Source organism: Anastrepha ludens, chromosome 2 (assembly GCF_028408465.1).
Source record: "Anastrepha ludens isolate Willacy chromosome 2, idAnaLude1.1, whole genome shotgun sequence".
NCBI lineage: Eukaryota > Metazoa > Arthropoda > Insecta > Diptera > Tephritidae > Anastrepha > Anastrepha ludens.
The window spans coordinates 169,817,670-169,838,564 of record NC_071498.1 but is presented as its reverse complement, the minus strand read 5'-3'; the positions used below and the strand labels follow the sequence as shown (position 1 = coordinate 169,838,564).

Genomic DNA, 20,895 nt, shown 5'->3' with positions numbered 1-20,895 from the left:
GTAAGAAATCTAAATAACTACCTAGTATATATTTGTTAATTTAGTTTCCTAAGCTTTCATTTTGTTAATTACTTCTATATAAATACTCTTAGTTCTATGTAGTCTGTAAGAAACTTTGTATTTCTTGACTTACTAAAAAAAAAAAACAAAAAAAAAATGAATAATTAGCACAATCAGCATAAAATAAATAAGCTAAAAAATCAAAAATATTTAAATGGAATTATTCAAAATTGAAATACAAATGCTATATAATAATAATAAAGCAATGAACTCGAAAATGTATAAATAAATGCATAAAATATTGCAATTTTTTAAAATAATAATAAAGCTAAATGAGATAACCTTCATTTTTTTATTACCTAAAAATAGTCAAGTATGTTTGCAAAATATTTCAAACTCAAATTCAATTCTCTTGCCTACTCTTTTCAACCATAGAATATTTACGTATATACAAATTTACAGACATAAACCAACACACAGTTTTCAATAAAATTACATCTATGTACGAGTAAAACGTATTCATATGCATATGTACATAAGACTAATTGAAAGTAGAAGTCGAAAAGGATATAACCAGCTTTGGATTCTACAAACTCATTCCAATTTAAATGATTACGTTTCAATTGAATTAATTTTAAGACACATAATTATAAATATTAAATCGCGTCATTTTTCCATTAAGCCAAAATGAACTGTTTTCGTCAGTTATTTTCTGCGTCTTTTTTCTGGCAGCCCGCCATTTCGCCTATCAGCTGTTCGAAATCCCATAATGTGTGCATGCTCCCAAGTTTTGAAACAAGCTCATGGGCGCGCTCTCTCTCAAAATTAGAGTTTCGTACAGTGTTGCCAATTTAGCGACTTTGTCGCTAGAATTGACGACTTTTGCTTGATGCTGAAAACAGTGAACACCGTACGCAGTCCCTTACCGCAGTCCCTTACCGTGCACAAAAACTCACCCCCGAGAACAACTGCGTTCTTTTAGTTGCATATTTACACAATACATCGGTTTGTGTGCGTATGTGTTTGGTAGTATCTACACAATGTTGCCATTGATCTGTTTGCTTACACATTTTTTCACACATCCGCGTTATCAGTTACAATTTTTCATTGTTTAATAAACCAAAGCCAAGAACCAACAAATGCAAATAGTTCATTTATCTAATATATAATTAACATAATTCAACAGTATTTTTAAGCTATTTTAACAAAAATTATAATTTTTCTAAACTTATTTTGTAAATGATTTCGAAATGTGAGAGAGCAATCAGCTGAAAGGGGATTACGGGGGTTTTTAAAAACCGTGAAATATAATCTACGGTACTACGATACGGAAGGAAGGAATTTTTCATTTACATGGGGTTCTCATTAGTTTGATCGTAACAGCTGACAGGGGATTGCTTTTACGATGTTCACTGTTCTCATCATGATTCTTTGCGACAAAAAAAAAAAGTTTTGACGACAAAAATGATTTAGCGACTTATCTGGTGACTTTTGGAGAGCAAATCAAAACCGTTTTGGGCAATAGATACTTTTCTGTCAACTTGACTACCCGTGAATGCGCTTTACCTTCCATACTCTAGAGTAACAATTTACTGACTATAGATAAAATAACGCAATCCGTCGCCATTTTTCTTTTTTCAAATGAAAATTTTCGAAATTCCGTACGTTCAACGATAACTACATTTATATAAATTAAAAAGCAATTTCAATTTTTAATTCCAGATGATCCCTTTTTGTGTAATCGGTGCGACCATGGAGGAGAAAATGCTCCACGAGATTGTTTATAACTTTTTTTATAAATTAAGATTTTTCCATAAAAATTTAGGCTGACAGTCTTTAATGGACACTTAATAAAATAAAAAAAAAATACGATCCACAAATTCCTTCATTTTCCCCCTAAAAAAAATCACTTATTTCTTTGGCTGTCACAGTGATGTTCCCCCGTAAAGCGTAGCTTTTTTACGCCAGTTTTTCTTTACTATGCTTAAATATATTTTATAAATCCATTTCAAGACTTTAATTAATAATAATATAGTAAATTGTTGTATGACTTGCCTGGTTTTATTATAAAAGCGTAATGTTAATATTATTAATTTTATAAATTTTCAAATTTCCATTTGAATCCAGTACTGGATCAACTTCATAAATAACTTTTTCAACATTTCTTGATTCACTCAAGCTTTCCAATAATATTTTAAAGGCACAAATGTTTTTCAGACACAAATTAACAAAGCGTTATAAAATTTAGTAGATTTATCGAATAATAATAAAAAAAAACAGTATTTCAGGAGATTGAAACTAACTTCCGTTGATCTCAAATTTCAGTAGAATTGGTATTACTGGTTTAATTATTCATCTAAAAATTTTAAGTCCGCAGCTGGCCGCTTGTGCACCTCTCAGAATGAAATTTAGGATCCGCCCCTGATGGAGTTAGCGACTTTTGATATTGGCCCTAGCGACTCAGATTTATTGGCGTTGGCAACACTGGTTTCACATCTTATTATTTATGTTGCGAAGTGCAGTGACAAATATATAGTTAAGTGCGTAAATTAGTTGTTAAATTTCATATTTTGTTTTCGTGTGTTCTTGTGTGCTCAACAATCAAATAAAATACATGTAGGTGTGATTGGGTGCATCAATTGTGATAATCGAATCTTTCAAGTGCATTAAAGGCCAAATCAGTTATCAACGTGTTGCGCTTTCACCGCGTGTGTTAGGCAAGGGCCTTGGAAAAAATTTCTATTGTCGAAGGCCCGGTCGACGCAGAATCACAAACAAGATTTCGCAGCGAAACGATAAGTTCAAGATAAACGAGTAAAAAAAGGAATAACAGAAAGGAGGTGCAATTAAAGGCGTAGGTGAGTTGACAGTGACAGTGTTGCCGTTATGCGGCTAAATACACCATTCAAGTTTATGGCTTAACCACAAACAGCTGATATTGGTGTATAGAAGTAATAACAGTAGCAGTAGTGAAGAAATAGGGAAATATTTAGTATAATCTCTATCGCTTTGAAAAAAAGGTTAAAAGGGGGGTATAGAGGGGTGTATCTCCATCTTAAAACTGAAAACCGCACCTGCTGGAGGCTTGTAGTTTTTAAGTAATTTAATGTTAAAGTTCTGTAATTTAGCGAAAAGTTGGTGTTGCCATACACCTGAAATAAAAGCGAAATTCGAATGCAGGGATGTTCAGTGGAAGGTTCATTGTAAAACTGCAGTATTTTTAGCTGTCATTTCAAACTGAGAAATATTTTTGAAAATAAAAACATACAACTCATCGAAAATTAAAAACAATGATATTTAGCGTATCACAAAAAATAATAAAGTAATTAAAAGTCAAAAATTATGGTTTATAAGTGTATTGTATTGCTTCGATCATGCTCGTTTCCTTTCAAAAAAATAACCGTCATCAGTCCAACTTCGGCTACGCAATCCACAGTATTTTTGCATAGAACTCCTTTTCGCGTGGGCGGCCTTCGGCCGCGCTTCAAAAAAATAACATTATAGTTTGCCAAAAATTGCCCAAAGAAATTATTGTAAATTCCAGCCAAGAAATATAAAAAAAGTTAAAAATGAGCCAATAGTTTTTTGCACTTGTCGGCTAAACTTTCCATTACTACTACGATATATTTGAATGAAGGCGAAAGGGGAGGGACGTTAGTACCACCCACCACGCCCATTAGAAAGAGCAAAGTCACACCATTATAACTGAAAGTCCCAACCTCCTAGGGTCCCCATAGAACCCCCAGGAGAAGTTTAAAAATTGGGTTTTTTACGACCGCATTTGCAGTTTGTACTCAAATACAGTTGAAGAGGAGTGTATACAGCAATCGTCAACCCAGCAATCATTTAACATAGGTTTCCTAATTCATAGCACTAATGAAAATGTTGTTTTGTCGTAAAATTTTTTAAGTGCCGCTGGTGAAAATTTGGGCTAAAAATTGTCTGATTTTGCACTATTTCATTATTTATAAACAATTGTAACATGTATATTTGGACGAAAAATTGCGCGATTTTTTTCCAAATTTTCGGTTTTTGTGAAAATATTTGTTTTTGTAATATGAATGTGTATTTGAAAACAAAAAAGAGCCGCAGGCGAAAATTTGGACTAAAAATCCCCGCTCGCGTAGGAGTAGTTTTGAGGGATTTAGGATAGAATTACAAGCAATAATTTCATAGAAAATAATTTTTTATTAATAACCATAATATTACAATACCCGACATCCGTTGCTATGCCTCGTTGTATAAAATCAAAACAACCAATCAGAAAAATATCAAGCAAAATTATTTTTATTAATTTTCTATCTCAAACCGTTTTTGAACTTTGCATTGAACAGCTTATGTGGATTATAAAGCCTAGAGTGTGCTATAAATAGTGGGAAATAGGAAAAACTAAGATTTTTTTAGATTAAATTTAAGCAAATATTCGATTATTAGTGACGAATGAGAGTGGTGGCGCGGTTTGGAGGCTGTGGGAAGGGAGTTCCATCATAAAAACATGCCTATAACCTTCATTGGGTGAAAATATGAATGTATAAAAATTTTTACGTCATTTGGTGTTGTCGTTTCGTAGTGATGCGCGGACAACGTACAGACATTCACCTTTATAGTATATAAAAGTTTTTCAGTATTTGTAAAAATATTTGTTTTTGTAATATGTATGTATATTTGAAATTATAAAAGCGCCCCTCTTTAATTTATAAAAAGTGCTATAAATCAAAAAGCTGATATAGTGACTACATTTGCATGCTGTAATTTTTAGATTCGGTCCACGCACGTAAACGTTATAAACAACTTTAACGTGGTGGCAATGGAAAGCCCAGCCCACTTTTATAATTTTGCTCCTTGGCATCACCAAATATACGCAAGTAAATGCACTTAGGAGTCAAACTTCACTTCTTTATACAGGGTAATATATTTTAACTACATTTTCCACAAAAACTCGGTAAATATTGGCAGTAACTTAAAATGTATACAATAGGCCGGGTCAATTTGTGGGGAGGCAAAAAAATCGCCCATTGCTCTGTGAAAATCTTATTCTAGGGATCAGAATAAGAAACTTTGCCGAAGGAACCATACCTCTAAAACGAATTCTGATGTCCCCCAATTTGGGTCGAACTTTTTAGTTTCTTTTCTCATGTAAAGGCCAAAAACGGTGATATTTTGAAATGATTGTATGGGGAACCCTCCAGGGGAGGTCCAGGGGGTGTGCCACTGGCATGGGGGGATCGGCCGTCCAAAGTTAGTGGGGGTCGGTCATACATTTGGACTCGATTGGAGCACTCTAAATGGGTCAAAGTGGGATTTTTCGTTCGACTCAAATTGGGGGACATCAGAATTCGTTTTAGAGGTATGGTTCCTTCGGCAAAGTTTCTTATTTTGATCCCTAGAATACGATTTTCACAGAGCAATGAGCGATTTTTAAATCGACCCGCCCTAGTATACAATGTTACCCCCTGGACTTGTTTTTGTTAAGGGGTTATACGCAGTTATGACTTTCAAAAAAATCGATTTTTTTTTATTGCATTTTTGTAATGTACATATATTCAAAAGTATACGCACGAAATTTGAAGTAGATCTAAGCAATACTTTCGGAGTTATACCTAAATATGTAGAGATGCCTCGGAGATGTGTCAACCGGTATTGAAACTTTAAACGTGTTTTTTTCAAAACGGCATTTTTCAAGTCGGTGTACACGATATCTCGAAAACGGCTTGTTTGATCGGTCAACCGTTTTAACTCAATCTTTAAAGATACATTTTCTAGTAATTAATCGTTCCTTTTGTAAATCTGATACTTATTTTCCATTTTATAATCAATTTACGGCCAAAGTTTAACGTAAAAATCGAAATCATTTCTTTTAAAAGCTGCCATTTTGTGAAAATTCACTATTTTGATTAGCCGAACGATTAATTACTAGATAATCTAATATATTAACAAAATTTGTTTGGTTTTTTGATTTCAGATAATCCAATCCTGAGTTACGATGTACACCGTAAATCGTCTTTTTTTAAAGGAGGTTCCAGAAATCGCCTGCAGCGCGCTCTATAATCAACATTTTCATAAATAAAAAATTTTGTTACGTTCTTGAAGGATGCTTTTATAACCGCCAAAAATTTTCAAATTAAAATATTCTGAAGTTTCTTCAGGATAAATCCTTGACAACCCGTCTTTTATTTGCTTCATAACTGCGTATAACCCCTTAAATTTCCATGTGCCCCAAATTACAAACATTTTTTCTCATAAAAACAAACAACAATTTTGTGCTGCTTATGGTTGTGGAGAAAAAACAAAATTCACAAAAAATCTGGGATTAGGGTCATGTTAAAGTGTTATGACAAGGCACCAATAATTATTATAGATCTGCGCATACGTTTGGTCAGAACAGCTGACTGCTAGTGCTATAATATGCTACCACTAAATAGGCGCTCATGTCTCAAATTTCCTTTAAAAAATTTTACATCTATAAAATGTTTTCGGTGGCTGTATATATGTATATCATATATAAGTGTTTTCGGTGGCAAATTGTAGATACAATTTAGGTTATTTGAAAACTTATATCTTGGGAAAACACAAAATTCTGATCTACACAGCAATTAATTAATGAACTTGAGTCACTTCAATAGGGACAACCAGAATTAAGCCTTTCGTGTTCCATTATGAAGCCACCAGTTCACATACTTGGTTGTAGATACGGCAAAAATTTGGGAAACTTATTTGGAACCAAGCAAATAACAAAGTGCAAAGTGGACTGAGTTTGAGAATTTCGAGAAAAGATAAAATGACAAAAAAAATTGATTCTACTGCTATGTTGCCATGGAATGCAATTCATGGATTATAGGCCATTTTGTTTTCATTTACCCTTTCTGTTTGTTTTAACAGCTAATTTTCCATAGAAATGAGGACCGACAATATTTTTTCCGTAATTCGGAATACGTGGTATGCACTCAACAGAATATAAAATTTTGTGTTTATTATTGTTTGATATGGCAACTCCAGCCAATACAACTCTGAGTGGAAGACGTTTGACGCTGATACCAGAGCAGAATTAAAAAAGTGTTCGGGTATTTCGTGTGGCGTACATTTTGTTCTCGCGTTAAATTCTTATTATTACATTTGAATAGAAAATTGTAGAATTCTTTTAAGTGTTACTTGCTAAATTTACAAATACTTGTTATTTGTGCACAAGAACTCTGAAAAACGTGGATGATTGTGCAGCGAGGATAAATCGCAGTAAATTTTTTAATGTGGAAAGGTTAGTGCGAAAAATAAAGTGAAAAAGTGGATGTTTAAAAATAAACTTGGAATACATATACACACTTTTTTAAGAAAGGTTGGGACAGTGGAGGCGGTTGCTGTTGAGACACATGTATATATAGGTATTTTATCTGATATGGTCACCATTGAGGGCTAATGCAGCAAGTCGATTCCATTAAGGTGGATGGATACGAAAACGTGGAGAAGCCTTTTTGTTTGTATCTAAAAATTTTATGTGCGTAAATAAGTGTTGTTGCATAGAACAAAACGAAGCGAAACAAAAGCTATGGGAAGCAAAATAGAAGCAAACAGCAGTGATAATATGGAATAATTGATGTCGATACCGACTAAATTGTGCCTAAATGATGGAGTTATTTAAATACCTACTTTATTTGTTCGAAACGCTTGCAAATAACGTTAGGTCTCGAATAAAAGTATAGCAATCATTACACAAAGCCGGATATTTTATGCATCGGAATGAATAGCATTTATTCAAAGAGCTAAACGTGCCAATGCATTCCTTAAACGTGCATATGTATGTAGATATTAAATATTCGATATTGTTTCATTGCGTAACTCTGGGCATCTACAAAGTGTTACTAAACTCTTTGTTCAATTAAATATGTGGAAGAAAAAAAATCCTAACGATGCGCAGCTTTTTTTGCTCTAGGATACATAAATTATTATTGTTATTTCCGTTTGAGGCTTCCTCTGTACTACAACTTTGTAGTACTGGAGAAATCGCTTGTTGCCTATATGTTGCCCTTTGCAATTTCTCATTGCCGGGTTTTTCATGACGTCGCTATATTTATAAATTTACATAATTTCCCTCTGTTCCGCATTGCAGTACGGCTAAGAGACTGTTGTCCAAAGAAATACCTGCCACTATGTTTGTTTGCGCTAATTTATATGCAACCAGTGATATAGAATGCTATTCCAGCGATACCGAGGGAGTAGTTTTGCTTCCAGTTAACTAATAAATATCTACTTCTTGACAGGCTTCACTTGATGAAGGAAAATTTTTTTGTATGTTGTACAACATACTATACATAAGTGCGAATACAGCATTAATTCGTATTAGTATAACATACTTCATATTAGTATAATGCACATATACATATACCTGTGCCATTAAATGTTTGCCGCATAAAATATTGAGAGAGACTGTTTTATTGTTCTTGTGTAGAATATTTATTAAAAATGTACGACATTCATATGTGCAAGTGGATGCATACGACTGCGTGTGTAGGTGGTATGTGTATGGATGTGTGCTAGCTGTTAAATTTCTTTTATAGTTAATATAATATTATAAATATTAAATCTTTAAACGACTGATGCTATAATATTATGTGGTATTTTGGTATTGACCCTAACAAATGTGGAAACAGTGCTCCTCCTCCTATTTGTGGTGTGCGTCTTGATGTTGTTCCACAAATGGAACATACATATGTATTTACAATGTATTAAAAATTTGTTGCTGTTATCAGTACATAAGTTACTGTCTGCGTTTAAATATGATATTTATGATATATGTATTTATTGAACGCCGTTCGTCTTGATTTTGTTTTGGCGTTCAAGAATTTTTTTTTGTTTTAGCCCGGTTTTTGCTTTTAAGAACTTGCTCAACTTGTTGAACAAAAGCATTTACACAGAGCCCGCTGTTGCCGCTGGACTGTTGGTGGTGGTGGTGGCGCGGTGCTAAAACACTGTTGGTTAAATTTGTATTAATTATATGATTGGCAATGTCGTTACACCCGTTGGCTTTTGATACTTGAATAATAATAAATGGTATATGTGTTTGCAGTCTTTCCAATTCGCTTGATGCCTGAATTGATGCAAGCTCTTAGAACGCACACGAATGGCTGTATGCTTATTCTATTGCGTTATTTAATTTACATATTTTTTACATTAACACAATTTTACTGTGGCTCTGATTCGTAGTTAGGTTGGTGCTTAATTACAGAACTAGTTTTTAGTTTGAATTATGTTTCGCCGAATCCTACGAAATCATATGTTATTTTCTTTTGAAGTATGCATTTAATTTGCATACATTTAAATGTACTGGATATTTGTGCATATACATACATACGTACATACAATATGCGAAAAACATTACGCGCAGTGTTTGAAATTTTGCATATAGTGTTTTTGTTTGTTTTAATGATATTTGTGTACTTGTGAATATGTATGTATGTATGTATGCTATTAATATCTCGTGAACTAATTTTGTAAACCTAGTACATATGTACCTATAATCAGCGAGATTGTGAAGGAGTTTTGGGCCACAGAGTGCGGTTGGTTTAAGGGTAAATCCGAGCAAAACTGAGCTGACGTTATTCACTAAGAAAGCCAAGATACCAGACTTTAATCTCCCAAGATTAAACGGAGTTAGTCTTACGCTAGCCCAGCAAGCAAAATACTTAGGTGTTAACCTTGAACCCAAACTCATCTGGAGGTCCAACGCGTAAGAGAATGTTTGGTAAAAAATTAGTTCTTCGACCAAAGTTAATCAATTGACATATGCGGAACTAGTCTGGTGGCCCGCTATGGAAAAGAAATTCAACCAAACCAAGCAAAACACGGTACAAAGATCAGCATAGGTATATCTTAATCACAGGAGCGCATAACATCAGTCCTACTGAAGCGCTTAACGTGCTAAAACATCGTAACAGATTACACTTACACATAAAAACAATCGCTTCATGCAGCGCGGTGAGACTCAGAGATATGAGAAGCTGCCCAACAAGATCGTGCGGTCAGAACAAGATCCTCCTACTGGCACCCTAACTGCTCAAAAACAAATCATACTTCACAATACCCGACCTCAACTTGAAGAAAGACTTTACTGTAAGTTATCCACCGAGAGCCAAATGGAGGAAAGGGAAAGTGATTCGATATCGAAATCTACAATGACGGTTCTAAGATGAACTGTGGTGAGGGAGGTGGCCAATATTCGGAACCACTCAACTTATACAAATCAATTTAACTTCCTGGCTATGTCAGCGTGTTCCAGACAGAACTATTAGCAATCAGCTTGCAAATCACTAAAGCACTAAAAAGAAATTGGTGCAAGAGTAGCCATATTTTCAGACATTCAAGCTGCTATTAAGGCCTTAGATTCCAATTTCATTTCATCCAAACTAGTATTGCAGGGTAGAGAGGAACTAGAACTGTTTGGTCATACGCTCCAATTACTCTGATATGGGTTCCCGGTCATAGGAATATAGAGGGAAAATAGATAGCAGATGAGTTAGCAAGGAAAGGTTTAGCACTAGACATAACAGAGGCAGTGGCAGTAGCTGCCCCATTCAATGCAATAAAAACATCCATTGCTTCACACTGCTATCCTTTCGTCGAAAGAAGGTGGGCGCAATTAACTACATGTACTACAACAATAAAAACATGACCGTCGTGCAACATCCAGCGGACGAACTACCTGTTAGGATGCTCTCGCCCAAGCATCTGCAACCCTTACAGGCCATTGGAAGGTAGGGGATCATGCAGCTAGACTTAACCTTGCTTTCAATCCCATCTGCAGAAGCTGTCAGGCGGAGGGGGTGAAATAAAGCCTTTCTCACTGCTTATGCGAATTGTCAGGTTTAGCCAGAATAGGACTTCGCTCTTTCGGTAAGCTTTTATTATAGCAAATTACTGAAATCTCAGACATAGAGATAAATTTACTGTTATACTTGGATCTCACGAAATAGATCTGATTGATTTAAAAAAAAGGCATCACACGTTAACAGTGGTAGTGAAACGGCACTAATCGCTAATTGAATCGCGACTGTTAAGCATGGGAAAAATAGTATAATCGTGGTCTAAATCAAAAATATCTCCTTTTTGAGAGAATGGTCATATAAGAGTTCCCCTGTGGATAGATTTGCTAGAATACATCAAAGAGTCGTCCTACCAATCCGATCTGAAATGGTTTTCTGTGTACTATTTGAGTGATAGACATTCAATAATACCATTTAGAGGCGCTAACTTTCAACTTAGAAGAAATAAAATAAAAAATGACCACGATTTTTACTACATGGGCCACAGAGCTCGTGCTGGAGCTAGATTTAAAGGTCGACGGCACTGCCCTACATAATCTGCTTAATGATTGCGGTTGCATGCGATAAGGCATATGCTTTGTTACGTCCCCACATCATTTGTGGGCGGCACTTGGCGTCGAAGCAAGGGTATGTTAAGGGATTTTTCGCTTCACCAACAGTCGGAACTACGTTATCGGACTTAAAGTGTCCGTTACAAGCACAATTCAAACACGTGATTAATAACGTACATTGCGATAGGGCGGCTGCACTTAAATTATGCAACTTCAGTTTAGGCTACAGAGGTTGGTATAAAAAAAAGAAAAAAAGGGAAGCTAACCAAGTATGAGGCAGTTACTGTTTGAACATTTCTATGAATGTATTCGTTGGGGTGCTTGTAGATTTTGATATTTGATTGCATGCTAATTATCTAAAGCTAACAATAATCTCACTATATTAATTCACTAAAGCTGTGGGGTTTAACACTAAAATTATAGGAAAGGTTTTTTTTCGAATAGCGGTCGCCCCTCGGTAGGCATTGGCTATGTCTATGTGTATACATTTCGCATATTTGTGTTTAGTGTATTAGTGTAACAAAAATTAGCTCCTCTATAGATGAAGGAATTCATGTAGCTAATTTTCACATATATATATATGTATATAAATACGCCTCCGCCTCGACGATGACTTCCTCGTTTGAACTAATTTTTTTCCCCGCGAGCCATATCTTCATGTGAAGATCGGGTGAAGACGCACCCCCTGCAATTCATGCATAACGTCATTCACGCAGTTTGGTGGCGTCAACTCCAGATGAATGCGCTGGTGCGCTATTGTGGGGAAACAGAACCTCTTTTTTTGCCAAATGTGGCCGTGTCTCCTTCAATTTTTTGTGAAAACGGTCCAATAACTCACTGCAGTATTGTCCAGTGATCGTTATTCCTTTTTCTAAAAATGCCATGAGATTAACACCGCTCGCATCCCATAAAATCGCCGCCATGACCTTTCCGGCCGATGGGACTGTCTTCGCCTTCTTTGGAGCAGATTCATCGAAAGAAATCCATTGTTTTGATTGTTGCTTAGTTTTTGGTGTGTAATGATGAAGTCAGGTTTCATCAACGATCACAACTCGACGCAAAAATTCCTTCGGATCTCGCTAAATGGTCTCTTTTTTATCACCAACTTATCATGTAAAATATTAATTGCCGTTCCAGTCGACACATCTATGGCTTCTGTTACTACTTCGCGCACTTTCGTTCGTCGATAAGCAAGAATCATGTGGTGGACTTTTTCAATGATTTCCTCGGTAACCACGTCTGTCGAGCATCCTGGTTGCTCCTCATCAAAAATGGATGTTCGCCCACGCTTAAATTCATTGAACCAATATCTCACTGTGGTCAGAGATGGCGAAGCGCGTCCCCATAAATATCATCCAACTTTGCTTTTATCAGTCTGAAATTTGTTTTGCCGTCGTTTGATAGATGGCAGCACACGATGCTAACACCAACTTCCCTCAGACACGCCCTCTGTCAGCAAAAACGGGGACTTATTAAATCGCCCTCGTACGAAATGAACCAAAATCCATCCTCATAGAAACAAATAATTCAATTTTTTATAACAACCCAAAAAATGCGTGGACAAAACAAACGTAACTCTCGAGAATAGTTCAAAGCAACACCATTATAGAGGTATTTTACTTTCAAATGTTGAGATCAACTAAATGTTAGTTAGGCAAAAACACGCCCAATAAATATAAAGCTAAACATATAAACTATTTTAGATAAGTGCGCTAGCTGTAGCATCTGTTGCAGTTGTTGTCACTTGAAAAGATAAGCGGCTTTTTCTTGAAAATTTACTACTTCCGCTATTTACCCATTACTTAAGTTAGGCATTAGACCCCGTATTGCCCTCGCCATTGCAAGAGGCACAGAGCTTATCATGCTTTGTTTTTCTATATTCACTATAAACACTTGCACTCGGACAAGAATTTTTATTTAATATTTTCACATTCACATAGAGGGAACTTGGAATGAATTCATGAGTGGCGGTTTGCACTTAAGATACTTTGTGCGCTTACGTCTAATATGTAAAGGGTGTTTTTTTAGAGGTTAGGTTTTCAAGGTGAAATAAAACGTATATAATTTAATGTTATGGCCAAGAACTTAGCTTTATTATAAAGATGAGGGTTTGCCATTATGGGCAAGTGGCCGCCGCGGCTGGCTCGAATAAATTCCAGCCGAGAGGCCCAATTTTCGACCACTTTTTGCAGCAATTGGGGCCGTATGTCATCAATAACGCGACGAATATTCTCTTCCAAGACGTCAATCGTCTCGGGCTTATCTGCGTAGACAAGCGACTTCACATAGCCCCACAAGAAATAGTCCAGCGGTGTTATATCGCACGATCTTGGAGGCCACGCCACAGGTTCACGGCGCGAGATAATGCGCTCACCAAAAGTTTCCTTCAATAAATCGATTGTTGCGTTGGCTGTATGGCATGTAGCGCCGTCTGGTTGGAACCAAAGGTCGTCCACATCAACATCGTCCAATTCAGGCACGAAAAAGTCATTAATCATGGCTCTATAGCGCTCTCCATTGACTGTAACATTATGACCGGCTTCATTTTTAAAGAAATATGGACCAATGATTCCCTCTGCCCATAGAGCACACCAAACCGTGACTTTTTGAGGATGTAACGGCGTCTCAGCAATGGCTTGTGGATTATGTTCACTCCAAATGCGGCAATTTTGCTTATTGACATACCCATTCAACCAAAAGTGAGCTTCATCGCTGAACAAAATTTTCTTGTGAAAATCGGGATCGGTGGCCATCTCGGCTTCAATTCTTGCACGAGTTGGATTTTGTAAGCCCGCAAACCAAGATTCTTCCGCAAAATCTTCCATAAAGTGGATGGGCACATCTCCGATTGCTGCGCGCGATGGCGGATGGACTCATTCGATACTCTGCTCCACAGCAGCAATAGCGTCTTCGGTGCGCACTGTACGACGTCTCTGAGGATGCGTATTATCCACTAGAGCAAACGTGGTGCGAAACCGATTCATGGTTAATCGAATTAGTGACTCTGATGGACGATTATGTCGACCGAATATTGGACGCAGCGCGCGATGCGTCGCGCCAACCGAATCATTATTTTCGTAATAAATTTGCACGATTTGCAAACGTTGTTCAGGTGTAAGCCTATTCATTATGAAATGGCAAACCAAACTGAGCATAAATCAAGTGACAGCTGTCAAAAAGACCATCTACGAAAAAAGTAGTGCCAACTTGAAAACCTAACCTCTAAAAAAACACCCTTTATATCTCACACAAAAATTTTGGTACCGCTTCAGAAATTGATCGAGCAATAATTTGATTCTCTGAGTTACATTCCAAAGCAGAGACCGATAGTTTTTGCGACAAGCAGAGGCTGGCCGAAGAGATGCGATTGGCTGTAACTTTAAGAACCCAAATCTTGGTAATTTTCAGTCAAATTTGATAACAGGAACAGATTGTAAGATTGGAACATAACCATCTGCCATTTCTGCCGTTTTGGTCAGAAAAAAACCATAACATTTCAGGCGCTTCAGGATGTTTAATTTTGTAGAAGCCTTTTGATCGCATAACTCGCTGCTCTCGCGTTTGCTCCGACACAAACTTTCTTCTACGCATAACGTAGGATTTATACCGCCGTAGACAACTCGACGCGTAAGACCTTCAGAAACATTAAACTACCACGCAACGGTCCTCATTGATTTTAAAGGGTCATCATCAATGTACTCTTGCATTTATTAAATAAATTCAGCAGATCGGACAGCGCCAGAACGTTCCTCGTGGTTTTCGCGCTTTGCAATAGGTTCTGCATCGAATGAATGGAATTTAAGGAATTTAGAGATTTCTGAAAGGAATTTAGAGATTTCGTATATGCACGGGGAATGTTTATGCTGCTACAACAACAACAACAACCGGGTTGTATTTATTAAAAAAATGTTTTTGTAATTCAATTGAAATTTTATTTTCCTTTGCTCGCCTATACCCGCCAGTGTAAAATAGTATTGCCGAGTAATAGTTTTTGAAAATGGAGCCATACGAATTTGACAAAAACAAAACGAGTGTGCGGGTATAGGCTTTGGGCATCGCTGGTATAGACATGTATAGTAAATCTGTGTATACCAAAAGGCTCTTCCTTTTGAGCGATGAGTCGATTTAGCCTTCTCTGTCTGGCCGTCCGTCCGTGCGCACGATACCTCGAGCAAAAAATAATATACATTTTGCCAAAAAAGTACCGCGAATCCTTCAAATAAACGCAAAATAATTGTTTAATCATCAAAATTTATTTTGTCGCCTCCATTCGAAGCAATTCACAAATGCCAATTAGTCCGCGATTAGTTCAGTTATCAAAGCACCTTTCAACGAATTCTCCTTCATAGCCTCTATCGACTCCAAGCGGCGTCCGCGGAGTGGCAATTTAAGTTTTGGGACAAGGAAAAAGTCACAGGGGGCTAAATCCAATGAATACGGTGGTTGTTCGATGATATTTGTCGAGTGTTTGGTCAAAAAAGTGAGCCTTGTGAGACGGTGCGTTACCCTGGTGCAAGATCCATGAGTTTTCTTTCCACAAACTGGGCGCCGTTTCCTGGGTACATTCTCTCTCAAACGTCGCATAACATCCAAATAATATGTTTTATTTACCCTATAAGCATTAGGAACGAATTCCGAGTGCACAACACCATGATAATCAAAGAAAACGAGCAGCATTACTTTCACATTTGACCGGCTTTGACGTGGTTTTTTGGGTTTCGGCTTATGTGGATAGCGCCATTCAGCCGCCTCTTGACTGTTGACTGGTTTGCATGTCGAACTCATATATTCACGTCTTACCACCTGTTATGATGTGCGGGATCAACGCTGAGCCCGAATTCACTTTCGAAACAGATATTACTGTTAGAAAAAGCAAAACTACTAAAATTTGATAAAAATTATGAACTCAAAAAACGAAATGCAAAGAAAGAAAAAATTTTTAAAGTAGGCGGTGCCACGTCCATTTTTCGGTAACGAATTTTTAAATGTTACTAAAATGAGCGCAGTTATATAAAGTTCGCTCAGGGTCGAATTAAATATTTCCTTACTTATTAACCTTTGTTTTGCTTTGTTATTAGTACTTATCAAAAGTCGTGCATTCATTTAGTCTTATCAGATGATAGATACTAATTTTATTTCCTTGACTCAAAGCATCAGTTTATAAATATACAAAATTTACACCCAACTCTGTTTTTACGCGGTAAATACGTTCCTTGGAACTGCGTGCAAAAAAAAAAAAAAATCGTGTGAAAAAATACATGCGAAGTATGGTAAATTTGGGGATAGTTTCCACAACTCTGAAAAATCGTGTGAGATGAAAAAACTAAAAACTAAATATTTTTCCAAAAACAGTGTAAAAGAAATAGTAATGAAATCCAGTATCCATAAAACAAAAACCACTCATTTTTATTAACAAAAAAATAAATTTAAATTGGTGTCCACTGAAAATTCAATTCATAAGTACAAACCGTGTAAAAATTCAAATTGAAATTAGAAAAAAGAATCAATTTTGCAACTATTCATCAGCAATTGATGACAAGCGTGCGCGGACTGGAGCAAAAATGCTATCATCAGTAGATATGCCAGATATGTCTAGTTCCTATTCAAATTATTAACGGCCTCTGTTGGTTTTTGCCCGAGCCAGCTTAATTTCCTTTTCAGGATTTTCAGGCGCATTGGTGTCTGGTTATAGCGATTCCAGAGGTCAGTGTTTGAGATCGTGTCGGGCCAGAAAATTCTCCATATTTTGTGGAGACAACGATTGGTGAAAAGTTGCAAGTCAGAAGCTGCAAGGTAGGTTCAAGGTTTCGCAACCATACAGAGGAGCGGACTTCACGTTGGAGAAATATTTTCATTGTTGTGCACCGTATGGTAATAGTGGATTTCCACAAAGCATTAAGAGCACCGAAAGCTTGCTTCACATTTTTCGATGTCTTCTCTTGAGCCACCATTAGCAGATATAATACTCCCCAAATAGCAAAACAGGAGATTTATAATTTTGCAAATACGTTAATCCTATTTGACATTTATGAACTAGACAACCGTAGTAACAAACAGACAAGCAAATGAGCATGTAAAGGTCAAATAAAAATTTCCATCACTCAAAATTATTATTTTTTATTCAGTAAAAAAATGATTCAAAAACAAAGTTGGATGATTAATTTTGCACCACCTGGTCATGTACTTGTTATCCAACTACCGTTGAAACTTTAAGGCACAGTTGGACTTGGTTATTTCTAAAGTCTACTTATTGCTTTTTTTTCGTTGTTGTTGTTTGTTTCTTGTTACTTAATTAGATATTCCTTTAGGAATTATGTTTTGAGTGGAACAAGATTTTGACATTCATGCAGGAACGGAAATTTCGTGTAAAAAAATGTATTTGAAATTTGAAATGTGGAGCCAAGAAGTACCGAGAGATTTGGTAACTGCTAAAACACTCAGGCTAAAAAGCTCATTCTATTTAAAGCTCGGGAAAGTGAAAGGGTAGATAGTCAAGGAGGAAAGGAGAAAAATAGCAGAAGGAAAAAGATAGGATAGAATAGAAAAGTAGAGGTGCCTGTGAGAGCTGTGAGAATTTCCCAGATTCTTTGATAAATCTGCAAATATTCTCCAGTTTGAGAGAACGAATTTTACGCGTTCTCATGACATCGTAACTCAAAATTTGCATCCTTGTTCTAGCAAATGCAGGACACTCACAGACAAAATGCTCAGTGCCATATGCCTCCTCTAAGCACGACAGGCAAATCGGGTCCTCAATGATTCCACTCTTGACTCTATGGATTGAGTCCTGTAGAAACACCAACCATCAGTCGACCATCAACCAAGTTTTGGAAGAAAGTTGGACTGTTTTCTTTTGGGCTTGTCACAAAATACTTCACAGTTCTCGTTCTCATGAACCCAAAATTCGCAGCCTTGCTCAAGCAAATGCAGAACACTCACAGAGAAAATGCTCAGTGCCATTCGCCTCCTCTTAGCAAGACAAGCAAATCGGGTCCTCAATGATTCCAATAATCCTATAATAATACCGACCATCTTTTATCCTAAATTTTAAAGAAAATTTCGAAAGTTTTCTGTTCGGGCTTGTCACAAAACACTTTGCAGTTCTGCAGCGTTCTAGACCGGACCATCGCTTTTTATTTAAATTGCATACATAATCGCTGATCCAATTCATGACTCCTGCGGATTCCGATTATTGGCTCTGGCCCTTGTGGGGGAACCGCTGATCCACGGTTGGCCAATTCATCGGCAATTTAATTCCTTTGAACACCGCAGTGTCGTGCTACCCATGCAAGTACAAGCTTATTCCGTCTTGCAACAGAATTAAGCTTCTTCTTACATTCTTGAGGTTTCTTTTGCGTTCTCCAGAGCCTTTAGTGCAGCCTGACTGTCACTAAAGACCCCAATCAATCTGTTTACCGCTCCAGCTCCTCTCAATTATCCATTCTGCTACTTTCAGATTGGCAAAAATTTCTGTGTGGAAAACAGTTGCCATTCTTCCCATAGCGTAATGATACTTATTTTAATAAACCTATTTCATTCTTGGTTTAATCGGTAAAGAAAATATCTGTCAAATCTCTTTGAATGCATTCTGGGTTACTCCATTGTGTGACATTGACATCTAATTTCCTTCCAAATGAAGCTATGGGTATAAGGTCGTTCTTAGGTGCCAACAACATTGGATTCTGCATGGATAACATCTTAAAGATTTCTCTGTGTCCCGAAGTTCAGTCTTTGTGCCAGAAACAATATTAAGGGAGTCTATACATTACTTTTATTGCTTCCTGTTATATCTTAAGATACAAGGAGAGCAAATCAAGCATAGCATTTTGGTCATTGTTCGAGGTTTTATTCTTGGTACCTGCAATGCATAAACACACTTCACCACCAAACTACAGATTGGTCTGATAGACTGTTCACTAGACAGGGCTAGTTTATTGGGGCGGCAGCCCTTGGTTGGAAAAAATCCGAGTCATTCCGGTAACGTAGAACCGGCTGCCATGAGGATGTACACATCAGCATGGTTTCCGGCGAGTGCATAGTACCACCACTGCACTCACCGTCATAAACGCCCGGATAAACCACGGGCTTAACCAAAACCGCCCCTTTGAATGGACTGTCCTAGTAGCGTTGGACCTGAAAAAAGCTTTCGATACAGTCAGTCATTCCACGTTACTAGATGACATTTATCAGTCGACACATTTAAGGCAATTGGCCAGCCGGATCTGAACTATGCTGCGCCTGTCTGGTCGCCTGGAACTAGTGACACGCAGGGGATAAAGTTTCAGACATGCCAAAATACTGCCATTCGGACAGTGACGGGCTGCCTCCTGATGTCCCCATTACAACACCGTCACAACGAGGCCAATATGCTACCTGTCAAAGAGCATAACAAACTGCTCAGCAAGCAGTTCCTGCTGGGTTGCTACCGTAGGTTTTACCCTTGCAGACACCTGCTTGAGCCAGAGCCGCCTCCCAGGCACTTCAGGAGACATCTACTACACTACGCCGACGAGATCCAGAATAAAACAAACAGAGATCTACTGGGCCGGACAGTGTTTAGACAGACATTAAACGGCATCCATCGGGAGACTGTTATATTACCACCTTCATAAGCTCCCGTCCAGCGAATGCCGTAATCGGAGTTCAACCACCACCCATTGCAGATGAAGAGCTCCAGTTTCCCCGTGAGACCCGCGTAACACTGACACAATTATGTTCTGGATATTGTAGCAGGTTAAACTCCCACTTATCAGGAATCGACTCCGACATACCTAACTTATGTCCGGCATGTAAATGCACCCCGCACGACACTAACCACCTTTTCACATGCCCTTTAAAACCCACTCATCTAACACCCCCTCTCCCTCTGGACCCAACCTGTCGAAACAGCATGTTTCCTGGGCCTACCTTTAGATGAGCCTGACGAAGACGACTGATGATATACTCTACACTGACGGGGCTTCTCTTACTGCTCCAACAACAACATGATTGGTGTATATATCCACCAGACCACAGCAGGTTTCAGACCTCAGTGTCTCCTAAGACAGTTTCTTATCCAAGATTACTCCTAGATATTGCAACTTTCTCAGAGAGACTGAATGTCACACCTTTCAGTGCTAGAAGACTAAGTCCATCCAATTTCCGATTTCTGGTGAACAAGACTAAGGCAGTTTTGTACGGATTGACGGCAAGACCTTGTTTTGTGCATCAGTTGTCGGTTTTAGTCAGAATTCTCTGCACTTTCATTCAGAATTCTCATGCACTTTAAAAATTTATAAGTGAATCGTCTTATCTCAAAATCATTTAAAAAAAGCCTGCTTAAATGGGGAGTTGGGTTTATGTGGATTTGGATTTCTCTGTGAATGTTCGCGCTAATGATACGTCTCAGACTCCACAAATGGGTGTTGTAATCAAATGATTAGCGAAATGTTTTTGTAATACGAAAAACAAAAAAACCAATAAGATTATTGTACAACTACAATACGCATATTTTTTGTATTTCCGTGCAATATCAACTGAGCACTGCAATTGTT

General features: G+C 37.3%; 1 protein-coding gene across 1 annotated transcript in view; it reads left to right on the top strand.

Moving 5' to 3' along the window:
* Positions 1 to 7,040: 7,040 nt before the first annotated feature.
* Positions 7,041 to 20,895, top strand: part of LOC128855835 (signal transducer and transcription activator-like) — a 67,234-nt gene continuing 53,379 nt past the window's right edge. Inside the window, exon 1 of the mRNA XM_054091039.1 lies at positions 7,041 to 7,252. The gene's annotated coding sequence lies outside the window, so the exon portion shown is untranslated. The remainder of the gene's footprint in view (positions 7,253 to 20,895) is intronic.